Raw genomic sequence first — 14,372 nt, 5'->3', positions numbered from 1 at the left:
AAACGTTATGGTTTTAAATGTTTAATGTTTTCTGAAACCAATGTGAAAATTATAACGTTATAGTAGTTGTGTAAATAGGGAAAAAAATGAAATATACATTTAGGCCATGTTATTCGACAGAAAGGCGCTAGCATACGTTTTTGTTGTCTTTATATACATATTAACAAGACCATTATTGCGAAATGATATAACTTTATAGTATAGTATATTAAATACTGTCGCATGTGAAGAGTGTAACTTAGTCAAGAAAGCTTGGTAATGTATATTGATGTTACATAGCGACTGCTGAGCTTTTGCTAATGTTAGTTTGTAGCCGCCATCCTTTGTGGAAGAGGAACATTAAACAACACTAGATCAAACGGCTACGACACCGTTTCCTAAAAAATTATAGTTTGTAACTTACAATGTCAATGTGTGCTATAAGTATTTGGGTTTATTTAGGATAATTAAGCGTTGTTTGGTTATTGATGTGGATTAAGTATATATTGTTGAAGTGTAGAAAGAAAATAGTACGTTAAATTACATAGTTTTTTTAACTGTTCTTTTAGGTAGAATTACGGGTTTAAAGTATAACGTTATACATGTTGTAATTTACGGTAATTAACTGGTAATACAGGCAAGAAATACACTTGTAATTTTTAAAGCCAACATTCATGATTGTTTTATACATTTTGTTTAAAAGGCTGTTTTCGCTGAAATCTGTCTTGTCTTCACGTAGTTTCAGTGTAACATTAGATGTGGCTGTTTATTACATTGTGTTACTCGTATCACGTTCTTATTAGCCTGTTAGCACAAAGCTTGATAGTCATGTATTTTAACATTACATTTTTGAACACTGATGTTTTTTTAACATTTAACATTTTAACAAATTAGTTTCTGAATCTTTAATAAGATCAATCGATTTAGTAGGAATGGTATTTTATACTCGAGGAGTTGGATTATAGCGTTCATCTCAACAAAGCTAATCGGATAAAGGAGTAAGAGCTTGTTGAGCTCATGTAAGTTACGTTATCAAACCCCAGTCGACTCACTGTTAGACAGTCCCTCTTTTATCAGGATTATTGATTACATATTTGGTTTGTCTTCATGGAAATTAAGTTAGTTATTGGTTCTAAAGCTTTTAAAGTAGCTTTTGTCGTAATATATTTGCAAGTCAAAACGGTTTCTTGCACGATAGTATTACAATGTCACGTCAAGATCTGTCTAAGTCGATCTAATGATCGATGTTTAGACACTTGATTAGAAATAATACAAGAGAAGTATGTTTTTGAGTGCTTGTCACGTATATGGCGGTACAGTGGCGGTGAGACGAACAAACATGGAGTCTGTGCTTGTGTACTTGGGCGGGTTTACAGGGCAGAGGGAAGCCGAGTTGCGTAACTCCAGACTCAAGTGAAGCGAGCTAGCTAACATTAGCATTATGCTCTGCGTAAAAACCCTTCACTAAACTAATACGAGCCAGTGTCTCAATCAGACAGCATCTTTGTTTTTTTCAGTACATAGAAAAAAAAATTCTTCCTCTTAGATATACTTCTCTCAGTACACAAAATAATCAGGCGAGTTCATGGTTGTATAGTTGTGTGGCGTGCATGTCGATACAACATGGAGGACTCAATTCTGTTTTCTACTCATGTTTTCACCAGGAATGCTGAAAGAAAAAAAAGTCTCAAAAGTAACAGTTTAATGACCCTTAGTTTTAATTGAAGGCATCGTTTACGAGTCATCATTCTCCCTCGTGTTGTCCAAGACCTTTATAATGGGGCACAAATGTTAGATATTATATTCAACGTATGGAATATACAATGAATCACATTTTTTTGGCATCCCTGTTACCTGATGTAAATCATGACGAGAAAGTAAAAGACAATGTCATTAGGGGTTAGCTGTCACTTTTAATGCGTCGTGTTTATATGAATAAAAAGCTAAATTAAATCTATTTATCATATGAGCATCTTTTTATTCAGAACACCGGTATTAAACCGTTAAATTAGTTCAGATTCATGTTTTTATAGAATGTTTTTGTTTAATATTTTTAGGAAACTTATACAAAAGTAGCAGGAAAAAAGATGCATTGTTTATAATCTACCCAAATACACCCACTAAAATAATAATGCAAATGTTAATTAATTTATAAACAAAATATTACATTTAGGAATAAGTATCAAAAATGAAATAAAATTATAGAAAATGTACACAATGCAATTATACTGTATTGAGCCTGTATAACAACATGCAGGATCATTGTTTCGAAATTACAAAAGAACAAAACAGCACACATAATTCACACTCTATAATGACTAAACAACTATTTAAATTAAAAATTATAAATAACATGCACAAATTGACAATCATAATGACTGCTTTATGGTTTGGTTGACAGACTGAACAAGTACTAACAAATCCAAAAAAAGAAAGATAGCGAATGAGTGCCAGATCTCAAACTATGACCCTTCATCATATATCTATTTTTTCATAAAATAATAAAGCTCATTACATTTCACAGCCGGTCGTCAAAAGATAACTATTGTTTAATATGTATTTTTATTTTAGCGATGCGTCAAGTGTTTTGGGCAAATAGACTTTAAATAACTTTTATTGTCGCATCAATAGCAGCACATGTTCTATGATGAGTGAAAATCTTAAAGATGTCTAGTTTAAAATGTCTTTGTGTTCTGAAAGTCTTGTGTTAGTTCACTCCAAAATGACACCTTCTCTATAATTTACTCACCCTTAGGCCTACATCAATGTATATGACTTTTTTTCTGTTAGACAAACACAGTTGGAGTAGTTTTCAGTTTTATCCTGGCTCTTCCATGCTGTATACTGTTCTTGTGTACTGGCCCTTTGGTGAATCATCTAAAAGCATGTAAATCTGTTGTAAAACTAACCTATACTCCACCAAGGGGTTAACATGTCTTATGAAGTGGATCAGTGTGTTTTTGAAACTGACATTTACATTTTTAAAATTAGAAACTCAAATAGCTAATTTCCTGTGGCTACCAACTGGTCTAAGTGACAACTTGGCTGACCTTTGACTTGACGTATGGCATGTGATTCATTTGTAGCTGAAGCTCCAGTAAGAATAGAGGAATGAAGATAACTAAATGGCTGTAACTAGTAGGGTTGCACGGGTACTACGGTAGTATCGCAATACTATGGCTCCAAAATACTGGTGGTGCGACTGTAGTTTGTAAACGGTAGAATCGTCATTAATGGTTTATTCACAATAGATAATGTTTCATGTGGAAAAGTCACTAAAATGCTCACATGTTTGTGCAACAATAAACCATTTTATTTGAATAGTCTGTGGAGACCTTTAAGGTTGCAAAACTGTGTAGAATTCGCACCTTTTATGGTAGCCTATTGCATGTTTTCTAACGCTTCAGTTTGAACGCACATCTAAATCGGTTCATTTCTGTTACTGTTAATGTGTTTTTTTACTGACTGCAACAATCTTTTTAAAAGAACGACTAACAAAGTGAAATTTTGAATTACTTTGAATTGTTACCCGAGAAGACTAAAAGATGAAAAACCCAAAAAAGCGACATTGAAACAAGTTTTGAAAACTTCATATAGCTCAATTTTGTTAGAAAAAAAATGCTCTTTTGTAACAAATTTCATTCGGCATAATTTGTATCTTTATTTTAATGTATTTTTGGTCAGTTATCTATAAAATAAACGAGAAGAATTTGGGGTGCAAATAATACTTGCATTCAAGTAGGCCTATTATAACATAAAATATAGTATTTCTGACAGTTTTCTTTATATTTGAGTTCTGAATTACAGTATCGCAATACTAGATATTGTGATATTTCAGCTGTTATAGTATCGTAAGAACAATTAACGGTATCACGATTACCCTAGTAAGTAGTTGCACATGGAAAAGCTTCAGTAAATTTCACTGTAAGAGAAGTGCTTGACTTTCTTGCACAACCATATTTGTTTGAACCTGAGTCCTACAACAATACTGTTGACATGCGTAGATTCACAAGCCAGCCAAGAAGTTGTTATGGAACAGTCATTCAGCAGCTGCTGCAAGTCAGTGATTTGAATGTATCATTTAAAAATATTTTATGTTTTACGATGGATTTATGGAAGCTTAAATAAATAGGCCACTACCCAACACCATTATACAGCCTAATATTTACAACTACTCCATGAGTGTTCATCTGAGTTTTGAACAACATTATAAGGGTTCGTTTGTGATATCAGAACTGTAATTCTGGGTTTAATTTCACCCAAAAATGAAATTATTAATTACTCATCCTTATTCCAATCTCCCGACACCTTCATTTATTTTCAGGATTACAAACTAAAGATATTTTAAGTAAAACATGAACCCATGAATGTGCACCCTATACTGACATTTAATAGAAACTGTTGAATAAAGTTATTGTTTTGTTGACGCAAATTATTCTTGTCGCGTTACAATACCATTGATCGAACCACTAAAGACATAAAAACTGTTTGATACCTTTAAACTAGTTGAGAACCTTGCTGTCTATGTAGGAGCTTTCAGATTTGGCCTACAATATCTTAATTTGTGCTCCAAAGATGAACAAATGTCTTAGGGTGAATAATAAATAAAAAAGTGGTTGAACACTGTAATTCTCCCCCATTATCAAGTCTTTTTATAGCTAAAGTATACTTTTGTTTTTAACAAAATGGTTTTGACGTTTTGATATAAGTGAATGGAAAGTTTTTCTTGGTGGATCATTTAATGTTTTTACCTGTTGCAAAAATAGTTTGTTTATGTACTTAATAATTTTGTGTTTAGTTTTTTTTTTGTAAATAAAGAAAAAGTGAAACAAATAATTGCAGTGTACATTCATTTAAGCACAGCACACTACCTTGTCCACTTTAGTAATGTTTGCTACAAAGCTTGTGTTATGTATTCTCATAAGTTTACACATTACTTGCTTAAGTGTCAACGCAGATTTGGAGCCCACACTTAAAAAATATATGCATATTATATATAGTTTGTTAATATACGTTTGGTTTTGACATAATAAATAAAAGTTCCACCTGTGGAATGATGACCGCTAGGGGGTTAATATTTTATCTCAACGTGAGCAGTTGTTCAGGCAGTGTTAATAGTTTAAATTGGCTTGCAGCACCACCTTGTGGCTCACAGCGTAATAATTCAGTTACGCAATTGTGTGCTTCACATTTTTAGAGTTCCTTCTGGAATCATTACATTCATTAAGCCAGTGAAGAGACTCAAGTCTGCCTTTTGATAAAAATAAAAAAAAACAGATTACAAACTATATCTCAAACTAAAATTAGAACTAAAACAATTTTTGGTGCATAAAAAGGCAATAATAAATTTATTTAAAGCTTAAGTAAATATAAATATGCAACCCCTATCGCTACACTCACGCATGGATATTATTATTGCAATGTTATTCTAGAAACTAAAACACAATCTTCAATACAGTTTTAATACCACTAGTTTTATTTGAGTATCATATCTATAGTTGTCTTTCATGTTTAAGATGTCATTTATTTGTATATTCAAGAGATGCTAAAGTGATGTATTGCATAAAAAAATATGCCAGTATAGTTGGTGGTTCATTCCACTGTGGTGACCTCTGAAATAGACTAAGCCGAAGGAAAATGAATGATGTATACTGTTAAACCCAATAAGTTAAGGTAACTCAAACCATTTGAGGAAATCGATTGCAACAAACCATTTAGATTCAAAAACGAATACTAATATGTACTGTGAACTTAATCCATTTGAGTAAATGAAGCAATTGTAGCACAGCAAAACCCAATAAATGAAGAGAACTCAAATCAACTGAGTACTGTAAAACATAATAAGTTAAGGCAACTCAAACCGTTTGAGGAAACCGATTGCAACACACCATTTAAGTTAAAAAACAATCTATATGAGTACTGTGAACTTACTCTATTTAAGTTGAAGTAATGAGGTATTTCATTAACTTATTACCTTCAACGCTGAGCTCAAAACTCTTTAAATGAGTAAAATTAACTATCAGTACATTTTGAGTTATCTACACTCATTTCATTTAATAAAGTTGACAGTTGTGTTTTATACTGCAGAAGATATGCTGAAACGCTCATCGTGACCACTAGATGGAGGCTATGTGCTCCTGAAGGCTTCAGCAGAAAATGAACTACTCTGCTTCGATCAGGAGCTCTCAGGAAGCATTTTTGTTCCAGTTTAGTAATCACAAGGCTCCATATATATGCTTGTTTGGTTAAAAAAAAACTACCAAGGCAGCGTAATGACATGTTTTTAAGATCGTAATGACTGTAAACGGTAAAGTAACTTTTTGCGAAATTAAGCTCACCAAGCAGAAATGTTTCCCAGCCTGTATTTTAATCATCAAACTCTACTGTTATTTAAGACTTATGACAATCAGCACAACCTATCATTATGATTGATGGCTGTGAAAGAAAAATGCTTAATGTCAATGTTGGGATGCAAAAAAGATGTAAATAAAACAGAGTGCTAAAGTAAATGGCACTTCAATTACAGTTTATCCCTGATTTTTCCAAATACTTATCAACCCACGTATGGATTGCAGGAGTTTCATACCTTCTCTTGCCTAACAATAATAGACTAGGAATGCACATTTCATTGTGAAGCATGTTTTCTTGCTTCTGAAGGTGAGCAAAAGCATGTGTCCACCCTTCACACTAATTTTGCATTCTTAAAAGGACATGTCCAAAGACAAACGGTATAGGTGAAGTTAAGCGAAATTGTCTGTAGTGTGTGTGTGTGAATAAGTGTGTATGGATGTTTCCCAGTGATGGGTTGCCGCTGGAAGGGCATCCACTGCATAAAACATATGCTGGATAAGTTGGCGGTACACTCTGCTGTGGCGTCCCCAGATTAATAAAGGGAGTAAGCCGAAAAGAAAATGAATGAATGAATAAACTATCAGGCCTGTAGCCAGCCTGGTGAAAGGGGTGGTTCTTTGTTTTTAAAAAGTGGACCTTTTTGCAATAATACACCTTTTTTGGTGTTTTCTACGTAATTATGAGTTTTAAATACTGCATTTTAGTGACATTTTAAGCATTATTCTGAATTAGCTTGCCTGATGGTCATTATAACCAAACTTTTTGACATTTTTATCTAAAATAGTAAGCAAATCAATTTTAATATGGTATGTTTTTGGTGCCTCACACCTTTTGTTTGGTTATTTTTTTGTTTCAAGAATAAGATCCAAGATTAAAAATAAAAGTCTTACAGTAGCAAAAGATGACTGCTCTTATGTCATGGTTGTGTGTTTTCTTGAACAGCTGGATGTTTGACTTATGAAAAATCTTGTTAGCATTGGCCAAAGCTGATTAGCTGAACTTGCACCAAAGCGATACCCAACTGAGGATTTTGCTTGGTCTTAAAGCCTTTTTCGATGGGTTATTTTCACCATGATGTCATAACAGTCAAAAAAGGACAAATGAGCTCATGTATGGGACAAATTCTGCACCTTTGTCAGTGAGAGGTGACACTAAATTTCACCCTACACTCTCATAAAGAATTAAAGGAAGAGGAGCTGTCACTGAGGCAGTACCTTTTCAAAAGATGCATATTTGTACCCATATAATCCACAGTGGTACCTCAAAGGGGCGTACTAGTACCCAAATATACCTAAAAAGTACCTTTGAGGTACCATTATAAACCCTTCAGATATAAATTTGTACCTTTTGAAAAGGTACTTCCCCAGTGACAGCTCCTGTACCTTTATTTCTGAGAGTGTATGGAGAAAAACAGTTGAAACATGGTTTATTTTATTTTGATAATAAAGATAGTTCACCAACACTCTCAGAAATAAAGGTACAGCGAGCTGTCACTGGGGTGGTACCTTTTCAAAAGTTACAAATTTGTAACTGAAAGGTTCATAATAATACCTCAAGGATACATATTAGTATCGAAAACGTACAAAAGTGTTCCTTTTAAATTTTTTATGTGGTGATATATACTTTTGAGGTACCAATATGGACCCTTTAAGTACAAATTTGTACCTTTTGAAAAGGTCCCATCCCAGTGACAGCTCGCAGTACCTTTATGTCTGAGGGTGAATGGTAAATGAAAACAATTAAGCTGTAAATTGTGAAAGAACTTTGTGAAAGATCAAGTATTTCAATGTATTTTCATACAAAAGCATGTCATTTTTCCAAAACATTAAGTATTAAGAAGTTGTTAAATTTTTAAAAAATGTGATGAAAATTCTGACAATTTACACAATGAAAAGACCTTTGATGGATTTTTATAGAACTTTTTTATACGCGGCTTTTAACAAAGGTTCATTTTAATGATTAAATTATGTATGGTATAAATGCGAAGCATTTTAATTATTAGAAGAAACAAGATGGGATCCATTAGGGCTACAGTTATGTTCTTTATATAAAGCAATAAAGAGTTACTTCACCCCAAAAGGGGAATTCTCCACTTACAGTTTTATTCACTTACATGTTGTTCCAAACCAATGTTTGTTCATCTTCAGAAGACAAACGAAGATATTTTTTAATCGCATTTTAGAGATTTTGTTCTCTACACAGAACTATTGACCCATAACTCATTTCCTTGAGTTTTTACATGTCATGAATAAATGATGACAGAATTTAAATTTTAGGGTGAACCAACTCTTTAAGAAAAATAAGTCTTCATACAAAGAGATTAAACTGTTTGCATCAATATGATATTATTGTACATTGAAAAGCTTTTTCAGTAAAAAAAAAGAGCGAATCAAGAACGGTGCATTTTACAAAAAGAATGAATTCACAAAAATACAGGACAAAGATTGAATATTCAAAAGCTGTAATCTCGCACCATTTAGATCATCATTAAGAAGTTTTTGGGAATTTCAGATTCTAAAAATAAACCAAAAGTTAAACTAAACTTTTTAAAATAAAATACAGAAGTGAACAATAATAATAACAGAGTAGCAAATAAATATATAGAATGATTTCTGAAGGACACAAAAAACTAGTAGTCATGTTGTAAAAAAAAACAAATTTAAATGTTATTTTAAATGTGTATTTTTATATTTATTGTATGTTAACAAATAGAAAACGATCAAATAAATGGTTTAGTGAGTATAAGAGGTTTCCACACCTCTGATAGGTACATTTCAAAATGTAATCAGATATAAAATATATACAAACATTCCAAATACTTATAAATAGAGATGGTGGCGGTGACCAAAATGATTAACACCTGACAGATTTGAAATCATTGACTTTTTTGGCCTTCAGAACATGATTTTCTTCATAATGTTCATGAAACTTGCAGATGATTTCTCTAAGCAGAACAAATATATAATGAAGTGAGCTGTACTATGTTTATACACGTTAACGTTAGTATTTGGTGTGTCCTCCACCTTTTGGAGCAATTACAGAAGCACATCTACTGGCATAGTGTCAATGTATTTCCTGAGATCTTCAACACTAATGTTCTCCATGCCTTCTGCCGCTGAAGCTAAAGGCTTTCCATTCAATTCTGAAGGAACATGATTGTGTGACATTGACAATGAAATAGGCCAAGCTTTTTTTTTTTTTTTTTTTTACAAGGAAAATGGCCAGTAAATCTCTTTATAATGGCTCTATTCTATAGTTCATAAAGCATAAGGATGACTTTGTAGATATTTTAATTTGTTTTTTGGATTTTAATGGCAAGTCAATGAAACAACTGAAACTGTTTAATGTGCTAACACTAAAAATGGCCATGATTTCAACGATAAAAGCAGTAAAAAATGTTTCAGTAAAAAATCTGTAACTTGGTTAACAGTAAGTTTCCTTAACAAACAGTTGAAGGCCAAATTATTAGTCCTCCTGTCACTTTGTTTTCTTTTTAAATATTTCCCAAATGATGTTTAACAGAGCAAGGAATTTTACACATTATTTCCTATAATATTTTTTCTTCTGGAGAGAGAGAAATTAAATTTTATTGCCATTTCAGCTTTTATGGCTATGTCATGGCAAAAAAAAAAAAAAAAAAAAAAAACGATCAAGGTCACCACATTTTATAAATACCACTTTTCAATATTTTTAAAAAAGTCCTAATAATTAAAAGTCATTAACAGAAATAAATAATACACAAGGTAAAATTCATAAATAATAATAATGATGATAATATATAAGATAAAAATCTAAAACAGTTTTTTAAGGTTTCCTTTTGATAAAAATTCAACAATTTTAGACGGATTCACATTTGTGTTATAGTTGTGTTATAGTGTAACAAATGGTCTGAAACATAGGTGTGTTTACTATAAAATAATGACATAGGGTAGGTTAACATAAAATAAAAAAAGAGACAAGAGGTAGAGGTTTCTACTGTATATTTAAAGGTAAACATACTGGCAAACACAGCTTTTAACCTTTTTTTTTGTGAACTGTCCTGGAATACACTGTAAAAATGAAATCATAAAAAGTCATGAAAACAAATGTTACTTTAATATTAATGAGTTAGGGTGCACTCACACTAGGCTATCTGGGTACGTTTGTGGTTTGTTTGACGTGTGTCAGTGCTCTGAATCGACCCACACTGTAAAAAATATCTTTTAATTAAGATTTTCCTTATTTTGTGTTTTCCGTCTGTTTATATCTCTGCACTGTTGACTTTATATGTTGAACATTTAACTCTACAGCTTAACAAAGTGACTTTTATTGACATTTCAGTAGTTTGAAATAATATTATGTATAAGAAATAATTTATGAATAAATGAAACTGTAATAAAACAGAAAATGTACTAGCAGTTTAAGGTTTTTGCAACACAATTTGTAACACCAACCACTCAATATATATTAAAATGTTCATAAAAAAGTCACTTTTTTAAACTTTTTTAATGTTAAAAGTTGTGAAAAGAAAGACCAAAGCTCATTATGCATGAGCATACAGTAATTTAATTCATATCAATTCACCTTTACTTGTACAGCGCTTACAATGTAGATTGTGTCAAAGCAGCTTCGCATAAAAGATCATAGTAAGTTGGAACAGTGTAGTTCAGTTTTTAGTGTTTAAGTTCAGTTCAGTTTAGCTCAGTTCTGTGTGGTTTAATAATCACTACTGAGAGTCCAAACACTGAAGAATAAATCCATCGATGCGTGCCTCTACCGATCCTAAACCACGCAAGCTAGTGGCGACAGCGACGAGGAAAAAAAAATTTACCTATTGGCATAAGTGAAGAAAAAAAAAAAATCTCAAGAGAACCAGACTCAATTAGGATTGACCATTTCAATTTCTCTGCTGGCCAAATGTCTTGTGCAGAGCTGCAGTCTCAGCAATGGATAATGTAAAATCATTAAAAAATATAAAAAAACATGAATCACAAAATACAGAAAACTGTTAATTTATGGATATTTTTACAGTGCAGGTGCGGTTGGAAGAGGTGTGCCAGAGCGAGGTTTGGTTGAGTTTTGGCGAGGCACATCTGTAGTGTGAAGGCAAAGCGCACCTGAGCCGAAACTAAAGACACAATGTCACTTTTAAGGGACAGTTTCATATGTATTTATTAATCATTCTTACTTTTCAATGAATACGAACTATCATAGTTTATAAAAGATGCAAACCTCTCGCTGCACGTCAGCTGTCACCTTTAGCAAACCTCCTAACTTCTGCAGCACGATGACTTATATTATAATTTATGAGTGTCAAAAAATATTTGATTGTGTACCACAGCATCACAAACAAAATACAAAATGATATAACTAAATCTCCACTGTGCTGAGCGAGAGCTCTTCTCTTCCTGTTAAACTGAACAGTCACATCATTGATGATGTAAGCGTGCTCTGGCTCAGAAGGCAAAATGCAGTGAGTGCAAGCCAGCAGGGGAGAGGGGAGGGGGGACAAACGTACTTTGGCATGATTCAAGGCAACTGTACGCCCTTAATCTAGTTTCAGCTAAATATTTTAAGTGATAAAAGTTTAACTTAATATTTTTATTCAGCTTGACTGATAGAATTTTAGAAGACTATAAAATTTCCTTGACTCAAGTAAAACTAAATTTGGGCAGCAAGAATTTTTACAGTGTATGACATATAAAGAAAATGCATACAATATTTTAAAAACACTCTCATGGAACAGGGATGTTGTGTAAATGCACAATACTTGATCAGTGTGAGACAAAAAGGAAAGCAATTGGAAGAGTTTTTCATTAAAAACGTTCAGCGCAATCTCCATTCTGGCAGGGATGTGCTTGGAGGAAGAACACGAGATAACACCAGAAATCATCCAAGTATAATAGTTACTTCATGGTGTTGGAACAGAATGAGGCGAGAGCACTGCCAATCATATGTGTTTGATTTAATTTGATTTAATCATGTATGCAGTTATCAATATTTTGGATTTGGAGTTACGAAATTGAACAAATAATTTTTTTAAAACAATAAGAAAAAAAGAACAATTAGAACCAAGTAAAAAATATTAAAATAAATTATTGCAATACCACTGAAATCAGAATTATATTAACTTAAAGCGATAGTTCACCCGAAACTAAAAATTCTGTCGTCATTTGCACCCTTTGTTTGTACAAATCAGTTGAAGTTTGAATATATATATAAAAAAAGCAGAAAACCTGAAACCATTTACTTACATTGTATTTGTTTTTCCTACCATTAATGTCAATGGTTACAGGTTTATAACATTTTTCAAAATAACTTAAAAAAACATGTTGGGATACGGAGAGAAGGGTAAATAAAAGTTTTGGATGGCCAGTGTTTAAAAAAAGCAACAGAAATGGAAGTGAGTCAAACAAATATTAGTCCTACTGTACCTTTAGCAGTAATTAAACCATGGTTACTACCAGATGCAACAGTAGATTTTACACTATAAGAAAAAAGAGACAAGGATGAAGAATTTAATTTGTTTTATAAACAAAAATATATTAAGAAATATTACTGCTATGTGTAAATAAATACAGATGCCTCAAAGAGTTTAAATAGAGTAGATAGGGCCCTTACTGTTCTTGAATTTCCAACGCAATCTCACAGCAATTTATAACTTTTTGCTTTAGTGGCTAATTTGTATGAATTTGTATGATCTAATTCATACAATTTAGTACGATTTGCTCATCACCCAATGACGGTTGGGGTTAGAGGTGCAGGTGCCACGCCTCCTTTTTAAAATCGCACATTTTCGTACAACTGGACTCTTAGCCCCTCAGAATTATTAGCCCCCCTTTGAATTTTTAACATTTTTTAAAAAATATTTCCCAAATGATGTTTAACAGAGCAAGGAAATTTTCACAGTGTGTCTGATGTTTTTTCTTCTGGAGAAAGTGTTATTTGTTTTATTTTGGCTAGAATAAATGCAGTTTTTAGGGTCAAAATTATTAGCCTTTTTGTAAAGCTTTTTCTTACAGTGAAGATGCTTAAAGCACAGTTTAAACAACAGATTTAATAACTCATGTCTAATTACTAATGTGTTTTATCTTTACTATGATGACAGTACATAACATTTTACTAGATGTTTTTCAAAATACAAGCATTCAGATTAAAGTGCAATTCAAAAGCTTAAATATTGTAATTAGGCAAGTCATTGTATAACAGTAGTTTCTTCTGCAGACAATCAAAAATATATATTGCTTAAGGGGCTAATAATATTGAGCTATTACAATAGGTTTCAAAATATTTAAACCTGCTTTTACTCTAGTGGAAATAAAACAAATAAGACTTTCTCCAGAAGAAAAAATATTATAGAAAAAAATCCTTTGTTAAACATCATTTGGGAAATATTTATATATAAAAAAAATTCATAGAAGGGCAAATAATTTTGACTTTAACTGATTAGAATAATCGTGATTACAAGTATGACCAAAATAATCGTGATTATGATTTTTCCCATAATTAAGCAACCCTACCTAAATAACCTAGTTAAGCCTTTAAATGTCACTTTAAGCTGTCTTGAAAAATATCCAGTCAATTTACTGTCATCATGGCAAAGATAAAATAAATCAGTTATTAGAAATGAGTTATTAAAACTATTACTGTATGTTTAGAAACGTGTTGAAAAAAAATCTCTCTTTTAAACAGAAATTGGGGGAAAAAATAAACAGCGGGGCTAATAATTCTCACTTCAACTGTAGGTTATTTGTATTGATCAGTCCTGAATTCACTCACACCAGTAACTGCTGATCATCAGAGGGTTAACTGGACATTTCATTCATCTGCCCACAGCCATATTTGTTATCCCGTTGCAGGCGGACACTGAACGGCCCCCTTCTTTTCCCAAAAACTCACCAGGAGACTGTGTGTGGCTTGCTCCAGATGTCCCGACTCTTTTGTTACGGTGGAGATTCAGCTGGCCACTGCCCTCTCATTAGTGTCTGCTGATCCATATGTCATGTTAAAGACGGCCTTTGATCAGCGGCGAGCAGGCCAACATTTGAGCCACCTATTTTCAC

The 14,372-nt window shown here is 32.5% G+C and overlaps 1 protein-coding gene across 1 annotated transcript in view; it reads right to left on the bottom strand.

Annotated features, from left to right (window-relative positions):
• The window catches only part of polr2a (RNA polymerase II subunit A), a 28,361-nt gene extending 13,999 nt beyond the window's left edge, over positions 1–14,362 (bottom strand). The window contains exon 1 of the mRNA XM_087276225.1: positions 14,209–14,362. The gene's annotated coding sequence lies outside the window, so the exon portion shown is untranslated. The remainder of the gene's footprint in view (positions 1–14,208) is intronic.
• Positions 14,363–14,372: the final 10 nt, after the last annotated feature.

Source organism: Danio rerio, chromosome 12, assembly GCF_052040795.2.
Source record: "Danio rerio strain M-AB ecotype USA chromosome 12, GRCz13ab, whole genome shotgun sequence".
NCBI lineage: Eukaryota > Metazoa > Chordata > Actinopteri > Cypriniformes > Danionidae > Danio > Danio rerio.
Note: the sequence above shows the minus strand (reverse complement) of the source record. Positions and strands in the feature narration are given on the sequence as shown.